Consider the following 19,246-nt stretch of genomic DNA (forward strand, 5'->3'; position numbering starts at 1 on the left):
TGGAATTGTGCACAACAACCTATGGCCTACTGTTAGACTATCCTTTAGCGGTCACAACACAGGTCAACAAGGAACAGGCTGGAGCTAGTATTAGGAAAGATACAAAAAAATTACACCCAGTATACAAAACAAGAAAATTAATACTGTGCAGTGTCCATAAATAAAGAATGAAAGATACTGAGAATTACACCCAGCATACAGGGCAAGTAAATTTATCAAACTCTGTCACGTAGTGCAAGTCCTCTTTATGGATATTAGATATACAGCTTCATTAAAAGTTAATCTAACTGCTTCAGCCAGGCTGAGTTTTATTATAGTCAGATTGACACTTGTACTCCCCCTCCTATATCAATATCTTTATTATCTGGCAACTTTATTGAAGAACGTCACAGCAAGTACTGTTCCTGTCTGCAGATCCCTAGTCTTCTTCTCTGACTTTCCGAGACTGTCTTGACAAGCCCCCTGCTGCTGTAGCCTATCTGATGTAGACGACTTCTAAAGTGCCAGTTTTATCTGGACAGGGAAGAGTTTCTGCACAGCCTGTCCCCTTTGCACACTAGATCCTACCTAGGAATCAGTAGATTAAATTGTTTTAGGTGATAATGTGTGCTTTATTAACCATACATGGGCGGCACAGTGGTGTAGTGGGTAGCACTTTCACCTAGCAGTAAGAAGGGTCGCTGGTTCGAATCCCAACCACGACACTACCTGCCTGGAGTTTGCATGTTCTCCCTGTGCCTGCGTGGGTTTTCTTCCGGGTACTCCGGTTTCCTCCCACACTCCAAAGACATGCTGGTAGGTTAATTGGATCCTGTCTAAAATTTTCCCTAGTATGTATGAATGTGAGTTAGGGACCTTAGATTGTAAGCTCCTTCAGGGTAGGGACTGATGTGAATGTACAATGTATATGTAAAGCGCTGCATAAATTGACGGCGCTATATAAGTACCTGAAATAAATAAATAAATAAAAAATATATAGGCCTCTTTCACACAGGTTTTACAGCCCCCCCCACCCCCCAACCTTCCACCTAAGACTTAACATACAGCCAGAGGGGGTGGTAAACATGCCACAATGTTTTGTGTGGCAGCCACAGAAAATTTAATGCAGCTTGTTAAACAGACAGCTAGCACTGCCTGTCAAAGTCACCCATTTAAAGTGGTGTTCCACCCAAAAAAAAAAAAAATACATGAATGTGCCTAAAAAAAATAAAAAAAAACATTTGGAATTTTTTTTTTTTTTTTTTACCCACCTCTAAATGCCTGTTGCTAGGGGTCCCTCGTAGTCTGCCTCTTTTAGTGCCTGGGCTGGTGACATCACTTCCCCTCGGCACAGGAAGGGCTCAGCTCTTCTCCCTCCCTCTTGTCAATCATCTGGGACCCGTTACAGATCCCAGATGACTGAGCGGCCAATCACGGTGCGCAGCGGGTGCCCGGCTGTGAAGCCACAGCCCAGTGCCCACAGTTGCAATGCCGGCACTGCCGAATGCAGGGGGAGATGAGCAGGGCTTTGATCCCCCACATCGCTGGACCCAGGGACAGGTAAGTGTCCAATTACAAGTCAGCAGCTGCAGTATTTGTAGCTGCTGACTTTTAATTTTTTTTTTGAAATGGGAACTCCTCTTTAAGTCAATAGGACCACAGCCGCAAGCCAAATTTTTGGCTTGCATTTGGGGTTCGCTGGTTCCATTATAATTTGGCAAAGAAAAGAGAGCAAAAAAACAAGAATTCAGGAAGAGGCAGGATTACCACCTAAATGCCTGGAAGCTGCACCTAACCACCCTCTGTTGCATACTGAGTGTTACATGTGTTTGCAGTCAAGGTCACACAGTACAGCATGAGACACTAGTCTGAGGTCCCCATCCATACCCCTTACTACTCCTGCATGGCTAGGTTCACATTGTGTCTTCTCTGAAATACGATCCATGGTGGATCCATACAGGAGCAGCAAGGCGGTTAGAAGGGGACCTCGGACTAGTGTCTTAAGCTATAAGGCGTTATCTCGACTGGAAACACATATGGTATGCATGTTCTCTCTGTGCCTGTGTGGGGTTCCTTCGGTTTCCTCCCACATTCTAAACACATGCTGGTAGGTTAGTTGGCTCTTATCTAAATTGGCCCTAGTATGTGTATGTATGATTGTAAGCTTGAGGGCAGGGACTGATGTAATGTACACTATATATGTAAAGCGCTGTGTAAATTGTTGGTGCTAAATAAATACCTGTAATAAATTACATAAACATAACACAGCATATGTTTTACAGTGTTCTTATGTAGGTAAAGCTCTGTGTATTAGTTTGGATAGATGTGATGTCAACTTAATATCAATCACTGTTGAGTGGGAATTACTGCAGTGATGTTCTGACTTCTCTTACAAGACAGTGTGTAGAGCAAAGTAAAAATACGAAGGATGGTCATGTGAACTTTTTTATTTCCATTTATAAAGTACAACATTTTAGATAAAATGTTACATAGTTGGGAAGGCTGAAAAAAGACACCAGTCCATCCAGTTCAACCTGTGGTTTTGGAGTGTGCTTGTGTTTATGTCAGTAGTACATTGTATATCCCTGTATGTTGTGATCATTAAGGTGCCCATCTAATAGTTTTTTTTAAACTTTCAACACTCCCTGCTGATACCACAGGCTTGTGGAAGAGAATTCCACATCCTTACCGCTCTGACAGTAAAGAACCCTCTACGCAGTTTAAGGTTAAACTGCTTCTCTTCCAATTCAAGTAAATGGCCACGTGTCTTTTTAAATTCCCTTTCACTGAAAAGTTTTTTCCCTATGATAGGGTCACCAGTAGGGATGAGCCGAACACCCCCCGGTTCGGTTCGCACCAGAACCTGGGAACGGACCGAAAGTTCGCACGAACGTTAGAACCCCATTGACGTCTATGGGACTCGAACGTTCGAAATCAAAAGTGCTCATTTTAAAGGCTAATTTGCATGGTATTGTCCTAAAAAGGGTTTGGGGACCCGGGTCCTACCCCAGGGGACATGTATCAATGCAAAAAAAACTTTTAAAAACGGCCGTTTTTTCGGGAGCAGTGATTTTAATGATGCTTAAAGTAAAAAAAAAAAAAGTGAAATATTCCTTTAAATATCGTACCTGAGGGGTGTCTATAGTATGCCTGTAAAGTGACGCGTGTTTCCCGTGTTTAGAACAGTCCCTGCACCAAATGTCATTTTTAAAGGAAAAAATCTCATTTAAAACTGCTTGCGGGTTTAATGTAATGTCGGGTCCTGGCAATATGGATGAAAATCAGTGAGACAAACGGCATGGGTACCCCCCAGTCCATTACCAGGCCCTTTGGGTCTTGTATGGATATTAAGGGGAACCCCGCACCCAAATTAAAATAAGGAAAGGTGTGGGGCCACCAGGCCCTATATACTCTGAACAGCAGTATACAGGCTGTAGGTTTGTTGTTAAGTAGAATCTCTTTGTAATTTTGAACGGGTACATTTTTAACGTGTTTAGCTCCAGCCAAAAAATCTTTTTTAAGCTTTTTGGAAAACATAGGGAAGGGTTATCACCCCTGTGACATTTGTTTTGCTGTCTTTCCTCCTCTTCAGAAGATTTCACCTCACTTTTTGTCCCAATGGATTGGAAAGCATCAGTGGAAAGGAGAAATGTTTTTCCCATATTAACTCTTACAGGAGAGAATTTCCCTTCCTAGGGGTAGATTTCACTTCCTGTTGTCTCCTTCCGTTTGCAAGTAGGAGTCGTTTGTAAGTTAGTTGTTTGAAAGTAGGGTCCTGCCCTATATACTCAGCAGAAATTTGGGCCTTAGGTGTTGCTGTGGCCACAACACTGTAAGCCCTCACAGGGCTCTGCTGTGAAATATTAGATCAAGAATTGTAATTACATGCCCCTGTTGAACAGGAGCTGAAAAATTAGGCCTTAGGCACTGGTGCTGGTGCCACAACACTGCAACCCCTCACAGACACTCTAGTTGGAATGCAGGAATGAGCCCTGCTGCAAAGTATTGCATCAAAAATTGTAATTACACGCCCCTGTTAAACAAGGGCTGAAAAATTGGGCCTTAGGCACTGGTGCTGGTGCCACAACACTGCAACCCCTCACAGACACTCTAGTTGGAATGCAGGAACGAGCCCTGCTGCAAAGTATTACATCAAAAATCGTAATTACACGCCCCTGTTAAACAGGGGCTGAAAAATTGTGCCTTAGGCACTGGTGGTGGCACCCAGAACCAAAAATGTTCTTACAAGCTATCAGCGTGATGATTGAGGAGGAAGAGGATAATTACTCAGGGATAGTCACTCAGCATCAGCATAGGCAGTCTTTGAAGGGATCTGAGATTTCAAAAAAAATTATTCGGTTACATCAGCATAAGGTGCTTGGTAGCTGGTGGTGATCCAAGACTCATTCATTTTTATGAAGGTCAGTCGATCGACCGAGTCAGTGGACAGACGCACCCTGTGATCGGTTACCACGCCTCCAGCAGCACTGAATGTGCGTTCCGAAAGAACGCTGGATGCAGGACAGGCCAGTAGCTCAGTTGCATACTGTGCAAGCTCTGGCCAGTGATCCATCCTCAAGACCCAGTAACCCAGAGGATTTTCGGTGGGAAAGGTGTCCAAGTCTGATCTTGCCCCTAGGTATTCCTGCACCATGTAAAACAGACGCTGGCGATGGTTGCTGGAACCGATCATACCTTGGGGCTGCGGACCAAAAAATTGTCTGAACGCATCGGTCAGACGGCCACCTTCTCCACCGCTCCTTCTTTGACTGACCGAAGCCTCAGCAACACGTTGTCCAGAAACAGGAGTTTGTAACCTCCCAGTCTCTGGGAACGCGTTGCACAGACCTTTCTGCAAGGCCTCCCGAAGATGTTTCATCCTCTGCTCCCTCTGCGATGGCAAGATAAGGTCCGCAACCTTACCCTTGTAACGTGGATCAAGGAGGGTTCCTTCTCCTTGATACCACGAATACGAGGATCCTTACGCAGGCTTTGCAGGATCAGGGAGGCCATGCAGCGTAGGTTTGCTGAGGCATTCGGTCCGGAGTCCTCTGGGTCACTAAGGACGACATGGTCCGCAGCCACCTCCTCCCAGCCACGTACAAGTCCATGTGTTTCTTGGGACTGATCCCTTAAAGACTGCTGCTGATGCTGAGTGCCAGGCTCCACCTCCATACTGACACAATCTTCCTCCTCCTCCTCCTCCTCTTCCTCCTCGTCCTCTTCCTGTGTGATCGGCGGGCACGCAGGAACACTGTCTGGATAAAGGGGGCCTTGAGAGCTAAGGAAGTCCTCCTCTTCCTGCCTCTGTTCTGCCTCAAGTGCCCTGTCCATTATTCCACGCAGCGTGTGCTCCAACAGGTGGACAAGGGGGACAGTGTCACTGATGCATGCACTGTCACTGCTCACCATCCTCGTGGCCTCCTCAAATGGTGACAGGACAGTGCATGCATCCCTGATCATGACCCACTGGCGTAGGGAAAAAAAACCAAGCTCCCCTGACCCTGTCCTGGTGCCATAGTCGCACAGGTACTCATTGATGGCCCTCTGCTGCGTGTGCAGCCGCTGCAGCATGGCCAACGTTGAGTTCCACCTGGTGGGCATGTCACAGATTAGGCGGTTCTTGGGCAGGTTAAACTCCTTTTGGAGGTCCGTCAGCCGAGCACTGGCATTATATGACCGGCGGAAATGCACACAGACTTTCCTGGCCTGCCTCAGGACATCCTGTAAGCCCGGGTACCTGCCCAAGAACCGCTGCACCACCAAGTTAAGGACGTGAGCCAAACAGGGCACATGGGTCATTTGTCCCTGTCGGAGGGCAGAGAGGAGGTTGGTGCCATTGTCGCAAACCACCATTCCTGCCTTAAGTTGGCGTGGCGTCAACCACCTCTGAACCTGCCCCTGCAGAGCTGACAGAACCTCTGCCCCAGTGTGGCTCCTGTCCCCCAAGCACACCAGCTCAAGCACCGCATGGCATCTTTTGGCCTGCGTACTTGCGTAGCCCCTTGAACGACTACGGAGCACCGCTGGTTCCGAGGAAGAGGCCATGGAGGAAGAAGAAGAGGAGGGGGTGGAGGAGAGAGGTGTGTCACAATCATTAGCATTTTGGAGGCGTGGTGGCGGAACAACCTCCAACACTACTGCACCTTGTCCTGCATCCTTCCCAGCTGCCAGCAGAGTCACCCAATGCGCCGTGAAACTTAGGTAACGTCCCTGTCCATGCCTGCTGGACCATGAGTCAGCGGTAATATGCACCTTACCGCTGACCGCCCTGTCCAGCGAGGCATGGACATTGCCTTCCACATGCTGGTAGAGAGCCGGAATTGCCTTCCGTGAGAAAAAGTGGCGTTTGGGTACCTGCCACTGAGGAACCGCACATTCCACAAACTCACGGAAGGGGGCAGAGTCTACCAACTGAAAAGGCAGCAGTTGAAGTGCTAGCAATTTTGCCAAGCTAGCATTCAACCGTTGGGCATGTGGATGGCTGGGAGCAAACTTCTTTCGGCGGTGCAGCAGCTGGGGCAGGGAAATTTGCCTGGTACAATCTGACGTCGGTGTACCAAAATCAGATTGCCCACAAGTACGTGGCTGTGACACACCTAATTCTACACCTTCATTCCTCTCAGTGCAGGTCTCAGAGAGGACTGAAGGTCTAGTGGGGTTGGAAATCTCAGCTGATGAGGAGCAAGCAGAGGTCCTCTTTGTTCTTTGGTGTGGGTCTTTTAGATACGCTTGCCAACGAACTGCATGGCAGGTCAACATATGTCTGGTCAAGCATGTGGTACCCAAGCGGGAGATGTTTTGGCCACGCGAGATACGCTTGAGACATATGTTGCAAATAGCAGCGGTGCGATCTGATGCACTCGTCTCAAAAAAGGCCCACACCAAAGAACTTTTTGAATAACGTTTAGAGACTGCAGCGCCCTGCACATGTGGAGCTTTGGGGTGTGATGCAGTCAATGTGCTGCCCTTAGGCTGGCCCCTGGAGGGCATCCTGCCTCGTTGGTGATGTGCCGCCTCCTCCTCCTCCTCCTCCTCCTCTCTCCTATCAGGCACCCACGTTGAGTCAGTGACCTCATCATCCCCTCCCTCCTCATCACTGGAGCAAACCTGGCAGTATGCTGCAGCAGGGGGAGCATGACTGCCAGATTGCTGTCCTTCTTGGGCACCCCCTCTGTCCGTGCTCGTGTTACTGCCTTCATCGAGCTCAGTATCATCATCAGAGCCTTCCAAACGCTGGGCATCCTCCTGGAGCATGTACCCAACACTGTGGTCAAACAGTTCGAGGGACTCCTCAGGAGGACATGGTGGGGCTAGGGAAGGAGTCACTGATGACATTGAGCCAAGGGAAGAGGCCGCTGCTTTGCCAGACAAAGTACCCTGGGCATGGGTGAGAGAGGATGAGGAGGATGAGGACGGCTTGGTCATCCACTCGACCAAGTCTTCCGCATGTTGCGGCTCAACATGGCCAGCTGCCGAAAAAAAGGCCAAGCGTGTCCCATGGCCACGTGCTGATGAGGATGCACCGTCTCCACGACCAGCACTAGACACAGAGCCTGCTTGCCCTCTCTTATTGGCTTGTGACTGTCTGCCTCTCCTTCTTGGCCTTCCAGACATACTAATGGCCTGTAGCTGCACTAAGCTGGTATATATATATATATATATATATATATATATATATATATATGTACTGATACTGCAGCTAGCAAAATCAACTGCCTGCCTGTAGTATGAGAACACCACCAACCTTCTACAGGTAGCTTTAGCTGAACACTGTGAGGTGGACGCACCCCACTAACTTGTAGGTTTAGCTGAACACTGTGAGCAGGGCGCACCCCACTAACTTGTAGGTTTAGCAGAACACTGTGAGCAGGACGCACTGCACTAACTGTAAATAGTCTAGCTGCCTGACTGTGGTACTAATAGGATCAAAAGAACACCAGCAATTTTCTTTAAAATACTGTAACAAGACAAGCCTGCCTGTCAGTAAGAAGATAACAGGAACGGATCTAGCTGAACACTGTGAGCAGGACGCACCCCACTAGCTTCTAGGTTTAGCTGAACACTGTGAGGTGGACGCACCCCACTAACTTGTAGGTTTAGCTGAACACTGTGAGCAGGACGCACCCCACTAACTTGTAGGTTTAGCAGAACACTGTGAGCAGGACGCACTGCACTAACTGTAAATAGTCTAGCTGCCTGACTGTGGTACTAATAGGATCAAAAGAACACCAGCAATTTTCTTCAGGTAGCTGTATTTACTGTAACAAGACAAGCCTGCCTGTCAGTAAGAAGATAACAGAAACGGATCTAGCTGAACACTGTGAGCAGGACGCACCCCACTAGCTTGTAGGTTTAGCTGAACACTGTGAGGTGGACGCACCCCACTAACTTGTAGGTTTAACTGAACACTGTGAGCAGGACGCACCCCAATAACTTGTAGGTTTAGCAGAACACTGTGAGCAGGACGCACTGCACTAACTGTAAATAGTCTAGCTGCCTGACTGTGGTACTAATAGGATCAAAAGAACACCAGCAATTTTCTTCAGGTAGCTGTATTTACTGTAACAAGACAAGCCTGCCTGTCAGTAAGAAGATAACAGAAACGGATCTAGCTGAACACTGTGAGCAGGACGCACCCCACTAGCTTGTAGGTTTAGCTGAACACTGTGAGGTGGACGCACCCCACTAACTTGTAGGTTTAGCTGAACACTGTGAGCAGGACGCACCCCACTAACTTGTAGGTTTAGCAGAACACTGTGAGCAGGACGCACTGCACTAACTGTAAATAGTCTAGCTGCCTGACTGTGGTACTAATAGGATCAAAAGAACACCAGCAATTTTCTTCAGGTAGCTGTATTTACTGTAACAAGACAAGCCTGCCTGTTAGTAAGAAGATAACAGAAACGGATCTAGCTGAACACTGTGAGCAGGACGCACCCCACTAGCTTGTAGGTTTAGCTGAACACTGTGAGGTGGACGCACCCCACTAACTTGTAGGTTTAGCTGAACACTGTGAGCAGGACGCACCCCACTAACTTGTAGGTTTAGCAGAACACTGTGGGCAGGACGCACTGCACTAACTGTAAATAGTCTAGCTGCCTGACTGTGGTACTAATAGGATCAAAAGAACACCAGTAATTTTCTTTAAAATACTGTAACAAGACAAGCCTGCCTGTCAGTAAGAAGATAACAGGAACGGATCTAGCTGAACACTGTGAGCAGGACGCACTGCACTAAATGTAAATAGTCTAGCTGCCTGACTGTGGTACTAATAGGATCAAAAGAACACCAGTAATTTTCTTCAAAATACTGTAACAAGACAAGCCTGCCTGTCAGTAGGAATATAACAGGAACGGATCTAGCTGAACACTGTGAGCAGGACGCACTGCACTAAATGTAAATAGTCTAGAAGATAACAGGAACGGATCTAGCTAAACTGAATACAGTGTATATATATATATATATGCAACACCTGGGATGCATATATATACACAATACACTTTAAGTGCAGCTAACTGACTGACTGTCCTGCCTAATCTAGCTAACTCAAATGAAATGACACTGTCTCTCTCTCTCTCTAAGCACACCGGAACACACTGCACAGGGCCGCCGTGCAGGCGGCCTTATATAGTGTGGGGCGTGTACTAAATCCCCTGAGCCATAATTGGCCAAAGCCTCCTTGGCTTTGGCCAATTATGGCTCTCTGTTAAGGCGGCGCTGTGATTGGCCAAGCATGCGGGTCATAGTGCATGCTTGGCCAATCATCAGCAAGCAATGCACTGCAATGCCGCAGTGAATTATGGGCCGTGACGCGCCACACGAATTTGGCGCGAACGGCCCATATCGTTCGCAATTCGGCGAACGATCGAACAGCCGATGTTCGAGTCGAACATGGGTTCGACTCGAACACGAAGCTCATCCCTAGTCACCAGTACAATAGTTGTACATTGCTACCATATCCAGAGAGAATAAATTCAATGCTTTTAGTCTTTCCCCATAGCTGAGATCCTCCGGTCCCTTTATTAGCTTTGTTGCCCTTTCCTGCACCCACATTCTTCTTGAGGACTGGTGCCCAGAACTGGACGGCATACTCAAGATGCAGCCGGACCAGAGTCTTGTAGGGTGGGAGAATTATCGTTTTATTTCTGGAGTAAACCCCCTTTTAAAAGCATGCCAATATTCTGTTGGCTTTGCTTGCCAAGCCATTGCATGCCATTGCTGAGCCTATCATCTACTAGGACCCCCCATGTCCTTTTCCATCCTAGATTCCCCCAGGGGTTCTCTCCCTAATGAGTAACTTGCACCGTATTTTTAGCACCCAAATGCATTACTTTATATTTTTCAACATTAAACCTCATTTGCCATGTAGTTAACCACCCCATTATTTTCTTTTTTTTAAACAATAAGCTTTTATTGATGTTAAAATATAGCATTTGTACAATCCTACTAACATTTGTACATGAGTATCATATAAAAATATAACTGTATATAATTGAATTTAATGATAGAGTATTTTAAATAAACAATTAATGTAAAGATGATTACAAAGCCATCTTGTTGGTTTCGCTAGTAAAATACTCTATCACCCCATTATTTTCTTTAGGTCTTCTTGTAAGGTTTCCACACCCTGACCAGAAGTTATTGCTTAACTTTGTATCATCCGCAAATACTGAGATAAAGTTGGTTATCTCATCCTCTATATCGTTTATGAATAAGTTAAACAGAATTTGTCCCAGGACAGATGCTTGGGGGACCCCACTTACCACGCCGGACCATTCTGAGTATTAGCTATTTATCACCACCCTTTGGACCCGCCCCTGCAGCCAGTTTTCAATCCAGGTACTCACTCTATGGTCCATGCCGACAGACCTCAGTTTGCAAAGTAAACGTTTGTTGGGAACTGTATCAAATGCCTTTGCAAAATCCAGCTACACCACATCCACAGGCCTTCCTTTATCTAGATGGCAGCTCACTTCTTCATAGAATGTTAATAGATTGGTCTAGCAAGAACCATTTTGCATGAATCTGTGCTGATTACCACTAATGATTAGGGATGGGCCGAACGACCCCCTGTTCAGTTCGCACCAGAACTTTCAAGTATTGCAAAAGTTCGGAACCGAATAACGAACCCCATTGAAGTCTATGGGTCCCGAACTGGAAAACCCAAGTGCCCATTTTGAAGGCTTATACAGTATCTAATAGAAGTGGGTACACCCCTCACATCTTTGTAAATATTTTATCATATCTTTTCATGTGACAACACTGAAAAAAAATTACACTTTGCTATAATGTAAAGTAGTGAGTGTACAACACACAGCCATTAATGTCTAAACTGAGTGAGTACACCCCTGAGTGAAAATTCCCCGGTGTCATGTGACTCGTTAGTGTTACAAGGTCTCAGGTGTGAATGGGGAGCAGGTGTGTTAAATTTGGTGTTATCACTCTCACACTCTCATACTGGTCACTGGAAGTTCAACATGGCACCTCATGGCAAAGAACTCTCTGAGGATCTGAAAATCTGTAATATGAAAAAAAGGATTGTTGCTCTACATAAATATGGCCTAGGCTATAAGAAGAATGCCAAGACCCTCAAACTGAGCTGCAACATGGTGGCCAGGATCATACAGCAGTTTAACAGGACAGGTTCCACTCAGAACAGGCCTCGCCATGGTACACCAAAGAGGTTGAGTGCATGTGCTCAGCATTATATCCAGAGGTTGTCTTTAGGAAATAGACGTATTAGTGCTGCCAGCATTGTTACAGAGGTTGAAGGGGTGGGGGGGGGGGGTCAGCCTGTCAGTGCTCAGACCAAACGCCGCACACTGCATCAAATTGGGCTACATGGTCTACATCATGGTCTATTTAGAGGGGGCATACAGCAAGTGCAATGTCCAGGGATTTTTTTTTACAATTTAGAGGGGGGCAGATTACATAGCACAAGCGCTGTGCTGTGCTCTGCTTTAAGGGACCAGGATCTGCATATTTTGTTTTTGGATTAACAAACACTTTAAAGAAAATTGGAAGAAATTGAATATCTTCCCCATGGACCATGTGATGGATCTAGGCCTGAACAACCGCTGCCTATTAAAACTTGATAAATTTAAATATCTAGGAGTAGAGGCACAATCGGCCAAATATATTGATAATAATTTGACCACTATCATCCATGCATTTGCAGTATATGTAAAATTCCTATATGGACTATAATTTCCCTGTCAGGAAAACCGAGCTCATGCCCATGCTCAAAGAAATGTGCTGGCACACAGGAGGGTCCACAGAACTGTGCACAGAATTAGGAATGCTCATGCACATTTGAATGGATTTTGGCGCCAAGTGGACTATTTAAAGTGTTCCAGGACTCATTATCAGTATTAATGCTGAGTGGTCGTTGGCAACTTCTGCTGATTTTGTGCTTTCATTTGTATACTGACCTGGCTTGTTGACTCTGCTTGTTCCTAAACCCCTGTTCCTGACTCCGGTTTGTGACCTTACCTTGGCATTGCCCTGACTCCACTCCTGGTTTTTGATTCTGTACCTCTGCCATCCGGTTGTTGCCAACTTTTGCCTGCCTGACCACGCACCTAAGATCCTGCATCTGCCAGCTTGCCGGATGCACTGCCTTCAGCTCTGCATCTGCTACAAGATCTCCGTATCTTCTACAGGTACCCATGCCACTCTGTGCCCTGTTATACCCTGTCAGCATCCCCAGGGGAAACAGGACAAGAGGTGTAAGGGAAGCCTTCTCATCAACTCGGCCTTGACCAGGTAAGTGACATCCCCTTACCCTAGCTGAAAAAATTATTTTATTTAAAATATTGTTTCTATTAGTTTTTTTTGTATGACCTTTCTAATTTGCTTGTTTGATATCCCACAACATATCTTCCAAGAATCAGACTTCTTAAATTATAGGTGGCTTGGCCCTCCTTGATTTGCAGAGTTACTAATTTGCCTCTCAACTGGTATACTCTATATTACTAAAAGTATTGGGACGCCTGCCTTTACACGCACATGAACTTTAATATAAAACTTTATTTATAAAACTTTAAGCAAGGTCCCTAAAGACATAGATGAGCGAGTTTGGGGTGGAGGAACTTGACTGGCCCACACAGAGTCCTGACCGCAACCCGATAGAACACCTTTGGGATGAATTAGAGTGGAGACTGCGAGCCAGGCCTTCTTGTCCACATCAGTGCCTGACCTCACAAATGCGCTTCTGGAAGAATGGTCAAACATTCCCATAGACACACTCCTGAACCTTGTGGACAGCCTTCCCAGAAGAGTTGAAGCTGTTATAGCTGCAAAGGGTGGGCCAACTCAATATTGAACCCTACGGACTAAGACTGGGATGGCATTAAAGTTCATGTGCGTGCAAAGGCAGGCGTCCCAATCCTTTTGGTAATATAGTATATGTCCACTGGTGGTTATATCCACAACTGAACAATGCAGTTATGGCTACAGAAGCTGCCATAGTTTGTTCCTATTAAACTTCAAATCATATTCATATACAAACACTACATTCTACAGAAAGGACGTTCATTTTGGCCACGTCTCTTATTTCAACACAGTTACAGTATATCAGTGAGAGAAACTCATTCAACTTCGATATTTCCATAGAACGTACTTTATTTCTGCCAGATTAATGGGATATTGGGCCATCTCTTTATGTCACAAATGCCAGGTATCAGTTGGAAACACCCTACATATGCTCTGGGGATGCTTCAAAGTTGGACCCTTTTGGTCACAAGTTAATGAATCCATTTCCAATAACTCTCAGACTGCAGACATAACTTTCAAAGCATAAGCATACTATCTCAGTGCTTATTGACACAGTCAACAATTGCCTAGATTTGAAAGTTACTTGCTTAAAGTTACTAGTCTAGATTTTCTGAAAAGCCCCCAACCAATTCACACTTTTTTAAGGCATTCCCTATTGCAGCCAGTCTTCTGTTGGCTTAGCCTAGATAAAGTCTTTCCTCCTTCTAAACATTTTGCCAACCAACACCATATAGAGGAGAAGCAGTCTGTCCCTGTTGGAAGCCTAGCCATTTCCTGTATTAACAAGACTCTGTCACTGATTAAAGTCCATGTGGATACAAGTTTAAAAGTCCTTTCTAAGACTTTATTCTTCCTTGCAGGACCTACCCTGCAACCTACCATTGTGACCGTGTCTTTTTGCCAGACCTTAGTTGTCTGGTCTTAATGAAACCTTCGGTTCTCCAGCAGCTGGAGCTCATGCCTTTGGCTCTGGTCTAATGTATTAATGGGTTAAAGGATACACCAAATATTAAGAATGGACCTCTTTTCGGTGCACATGCAGAGAACTTTTTGACTCAAATGTTGGTCTGTGGAGCATCAGTGCAAAAACACCTATTGTGTATGTCTCTTGATGGGGAATGTATCTTTGGCAAATCTCTGGACAACTTTATCAAGGAGGTCACGGAAGAGAAGACTATACTTTTTGCTCCTGAAAATTAAGATAAAATCTTAATTTGGGAAACTCTCTACCCCGGAGGCTAAGAAGAGTTCCTTTTGTTTCTCTCAAGTTTTCAAAGCAAAGCCTGGAACTCAGTTTGGATCCCAAACATGTTATCCAAAAGCTATAAGCTGGAATTTCGGTCTTTTACTTCCTCCTCGTTTCATGTTGTCAAACTTGCCAATGTCCCTGCAAGGATTGGCAGATCTCTCTCAAGAGGTCATAGCCACTGTCCCGATAAAGGGTTTCCTTTCCAACCAATTCACTGTCTCCAAGGCAAAAGAGGCATCTGCCCCATACTGGATCTAAAGGTTCTCACCACCTTCCTCCAGGTATAAAAATTCCATATGGAACCCTCCATGATGGTCATTGCTTCCCTCCATCCAGGAGTTCACCTGGCCTTTGTGGACATCAAGGATACCACTTTGCATGTCCCTATCCACCTGTATTTTACTAAGGGCATGCAGCATTACCAGTTTGTTGTCCTTCCTTTTGGTCTTTCTACAGCACCTGAGGTCTTACCCAAGGTACTAGTCCCTGTTTTTTCTCTACTACCCCCTCAGGGCATCCCCATAGTGGGATATCTGGACTAGTCTTCCCTGACTGTCACCAATGTTCAATGGGTTGTATAGCCTGTACAGAGATGGGGCATGCTAGCCTATTGTGCTGGGAAGGAGTCCTAGATACCTGTTGGTACAATGTACTTGGTCATCAGAGTAAGCTTGTCTTCTGATGATGTTCTCAAACCCTGGGCAATTTGATTAATGCTGCACCTTTCATTTACAAGGTCATTTGACTAGGATTCAATCGGACAATGCCACGGCAAAGACTTGCACCAACAGCCATGGAGGAAACAAAAATTTTCCAGCCCAAACAGAAGCGGATCAGATTCTGGCTTGGGCAGAACTTCACATTCCAGCCCTGTCTGCTGTGTAAATTTCTGCAATGGAAAACTGGCAGATGGACTTCTTCAGTCGTCAGGACCTTGTCAGGCTCCAAACAGACACTTCATGAGTTCTTCCAGATCATTCCAGATTGTCTGTCCCAAGGACCAGCTTACCACCCTGCTTCTCTGTTGCTGACTTTAAAAATATGGCTGTGGAAGCCCAGGTCCTGAGGTACAGGGGCCTATTGGTTTATCCTTATGTTCTTGAAACCTAGGAAATCAGCTTCTCGCGAACTCCACACGGAAAGCGTTTTTTTTTCTTGAAATGCAGGATTAAAAAATTGGATGACCAAGACCATGCATGCTCGGAAATGAGAGAATACATTAAAATACAATTCATTACATCACTTTGTTTCTGTTGTATTCTGTTGTACGAGAATTTTCGTAACTTTAGTAAACTCCTAAAGAGGAACTGCAGTCTGCTCACATAATTTGTAATAAAAACATCTTTGCCATTCAGAAGCTTCCCACCAACCAATTTGCATATTATTTTATATATACTGTGATTCTGTACTTGCCAGTTATGCTGCAGAAATCTCCCTCCACTGAGTCTGGCTGCATCCATTTTAACTGTGGGCAGCTGAAGCTGCTGCCTGTTCACTTCCTGGATTTAAACAGAAACACACAGAGGCACACCTGCTGCCCTACAGCTCTGATTGGCTCTCTTATGACTCATCTTCCCTCCCTTCCTGGCAAACTCTCATGAGATTGAAAGAGAGAGCTGTGTATGATGTCCAACACCTAGGTATTTTTCCAGACAAGAAACAGGAAGTGGGCCGTATAAGGTATTTACTGGCAGAAAACAAAATTTTACTATCCAAAGTTAAAGCAACAAGGGCAGATGATTTAATAGATAGAAAGTTGAAAAAATGACTGAAGTCCCGCTTAATTTTCATTATGAGACCATCATGCAAAAAAAAACAAAAAAAAAACAGATCATTCGTCCGATATTCTCATACGTCTTCCTTTACTAGCAAGGTTGCCTTTCTTGTTGCCATCACTTCTGCAGGGTCAGCAGCCTTGCCCTTCAAAAGAATTCTTTCTTGTGCTACACAAAGACAAGGTTGTTTGAAAGCCTCTTTCCTATCAAGGTGGTTTCTTCATTTCACCTTAACCAGTACATTGTTCTTACATCTCTCTGTCCTTCTCAGAAACATCCTAAGGAGATTTCCGTTTATTGTATGAAAGTGGTATGCACTGTTTAAAGGGGTTGTAAAGTCAGAAGGTTTTTTATCTTAATGCATTAAGATAAAAAGCCTTCTGTGTGCAGCAGCCCCACTAATACTTACCTTAGCCCCATCTCTGTCCAGCGATGTCCACGAGTGCCTCAGCTGTCCGGGACTCTCTTTCCTGAATGGCTGAGACACAGCAGTGGTGCCATTGGCTCCCGGATAACGCTGCTGTCAATCAAACTCAGTTAGCCAATCAGGAGAGAGAGGAGGCGGGCCAAATGGCAGCTCCATGTCTGAATGGATACACAGAGCTGCAGCTCGGCTATGGTGCCCCCATAGCAAGCTGCTTGCTGTGGGGGCACTCAACAGGAGGGAGGGGCCAGGAGATGCAGCCAGGGACCTGAGAAGAAGAGGATCCAGGCTGCGCTGTGCAAAATCCCTGCACAGGGCAAGTAAGTATAACATGTTTGTTATTTAATAGAAAAAAAAAACAAGACTTTACAATCACTTTAAGTCTACCTCTTAGCTTCAGCTCCCTTTAGGCAGTCTGACACTCCATCCTTCCTGATTGACAGTCTGCTTCTCATACCACTATCACCAGGTGGCTTTGCCAGCTCATCATTCAAGCTTATGACCTCAAGGGCAAGGTTCACCTTTTCCTGACAAAGCACACTCCACTAGATCAGTCAGTGCCTCTTGGGCTTTTCAGCCTCAGGCATATGTTTCTTAGATCTGTTAGGCTGCCATCTGGTCTTCAGTTCACACATTTGTTAAGTTTTACCAAGTGGATGTTCAGGCCTCATCTACAGTAATGCTAGCTTCAGTCATAACGTTCTTCAGACGGCTCCGTAGGCTCAGCTGAGCCACTGCTCTGCTACCTGTCCCTCGGTTGGACTGCTTTAGGATGTCCCTTAGCCCTGGTTCACACCAGTGCAGTTTTGAAGCCTGTGTGAATTTATTTAACAATTGTCAATGCAAGTCAGACTGAAATAGTGCAGAAACCCTTTTCAAAGTCGCTGCGACTTGAGTCGCAGCAATTTGAGTGATTCCATTGCCACAAATGGGGTGTGACTTGAACTGTCAAGTCTCATGACAAGTCGCACTGGTGTGAACTGGGGCTTATTGTGAGATTAAGAAAATAGGGTTTTTTACTTATTATAAAATCCTTTTCTTGGAGTACATTAGGGGCCCGTGTCTCTCCCCTCTGCTCTTATGATCCACTTCTACTATTAATTGCTACAAAACTGAAGCTTCCTCGGAGTGAGAAGTTTTATACTGATCTGTCCTTTTCAGCTTTGTTGGCCAATGTCCAATCACCTGAAGTCAGCAGCATAACCTTGTGTACTTGAATACTTCATTTAGTGTCCCTTAATGTATTCCAAAAAAAGAATGTTACGGTAGGTAAAAATCCTATTATTGTTGCTGACTGGAGTGCTGCCTTACAGGGTAACTCCACTTTTGCAGAAAAAAACCCATAGCTTATAAAAAAATAAATAGCACATAAAATAGCATATACAATTGCTACAGAAGCCATATTGTAATTTAATGTTATTAGATCTTACCTTTCCTTTTCAATCTGCAGCTGTTGTAATTTCCTATAGATCCAATGCAATATGGCAACCTGGAGGTGTTCTGTATATAGTTGATGTGCAGAACACCCCAAGAAATGTAATTTCCTGCTTGTGTGAAGAACTCTGCACTAAGGTACAGGTTATGTTCTAGACATCCTCTTTAGCAAAATGTAATTTTTGCTGAGATACGCTAAGGCCCCTTTCGCACGGGCTTTCCGATCAGGTCCACCTGTCAGTTTTTCAGGCGGACCTGATCGGACGCTCCATCCAGCCCTAAGGAGCAGCGGACGTCAGTGGTGACATGTCCGATGACACCCACTATCTGATCCGATCCTGTCCGCAAAATCCAGATGGATGGAGACCCTATTTTCTCCACATAGAGAGTGGGGCTCTGACAGATCTGTCTCAGCACAGTGAGCGGAGAGGGAGCTGTCATCCGCTTGCTCAGCGGGGATCAGCGGATTGATCCCCCGCTGAGCAAAGTGGAGTCTGTCAGGCAGACCACCCATGTGAAAGAGCCCTAAGGGTTCATCACTTCTAAAGAGATGCACTCTTAAAGTGCATCAGCTGCTTATAATGAATTAGTCACCCGTGGTCAGAATCAGTTCTGCACAAGACATGATCTAACAAAGCGCTATTTCTCCAGAGCAGAAAAATCTGTTAAAATCCTTGCAATGTACATTGATCACTAGAGGTCGACCGATATATCGGCCGATATTTGGCGTTTTTTAATTAATCAGCATCGGCCGATTGTGTTGATAAAAAAAGCCAATTATAGCTTCAGCTCGGCAACCTGCCAAGTCTGATAAAAGAAACTAAAAAGATGCAATGTTTCCATTTGCCAATGAACTAAACTCCATGTGGAGGAGTTCTCAGTTTAACCATTTAAAGACTAAATCTTTTCTGACATTTGTTGCTTACAAGTAAAAATCCTGTATTTTCTGCTAGAAAATCAATTAGAACCCCCAAAAATTATATATATATATTTTTTTAGCAGAGACCCTAGGGAATAAAATAGCGGTTGCTGCAATATTTTATGTCACACAGTATTTGCGCAGCGGTCTTTCAAACGCAATTTTTTGGGGAAAAAATACACTAATGA

This window comes from Aquarana catesbeiana, linkage group LG05 (assembly GCF_042186555.1).
Source record: "Aquarana catesbeiana isolate 2022-GZ linkage group LG05, ASM4218655v1, whole genome shotgun sequence".
Lineage (NCBI taxonomy): Eukaryota > Metazoa > Chordata > Amphibia > Anura > Ranidae > Aquarana > Aquarana catesbeiana.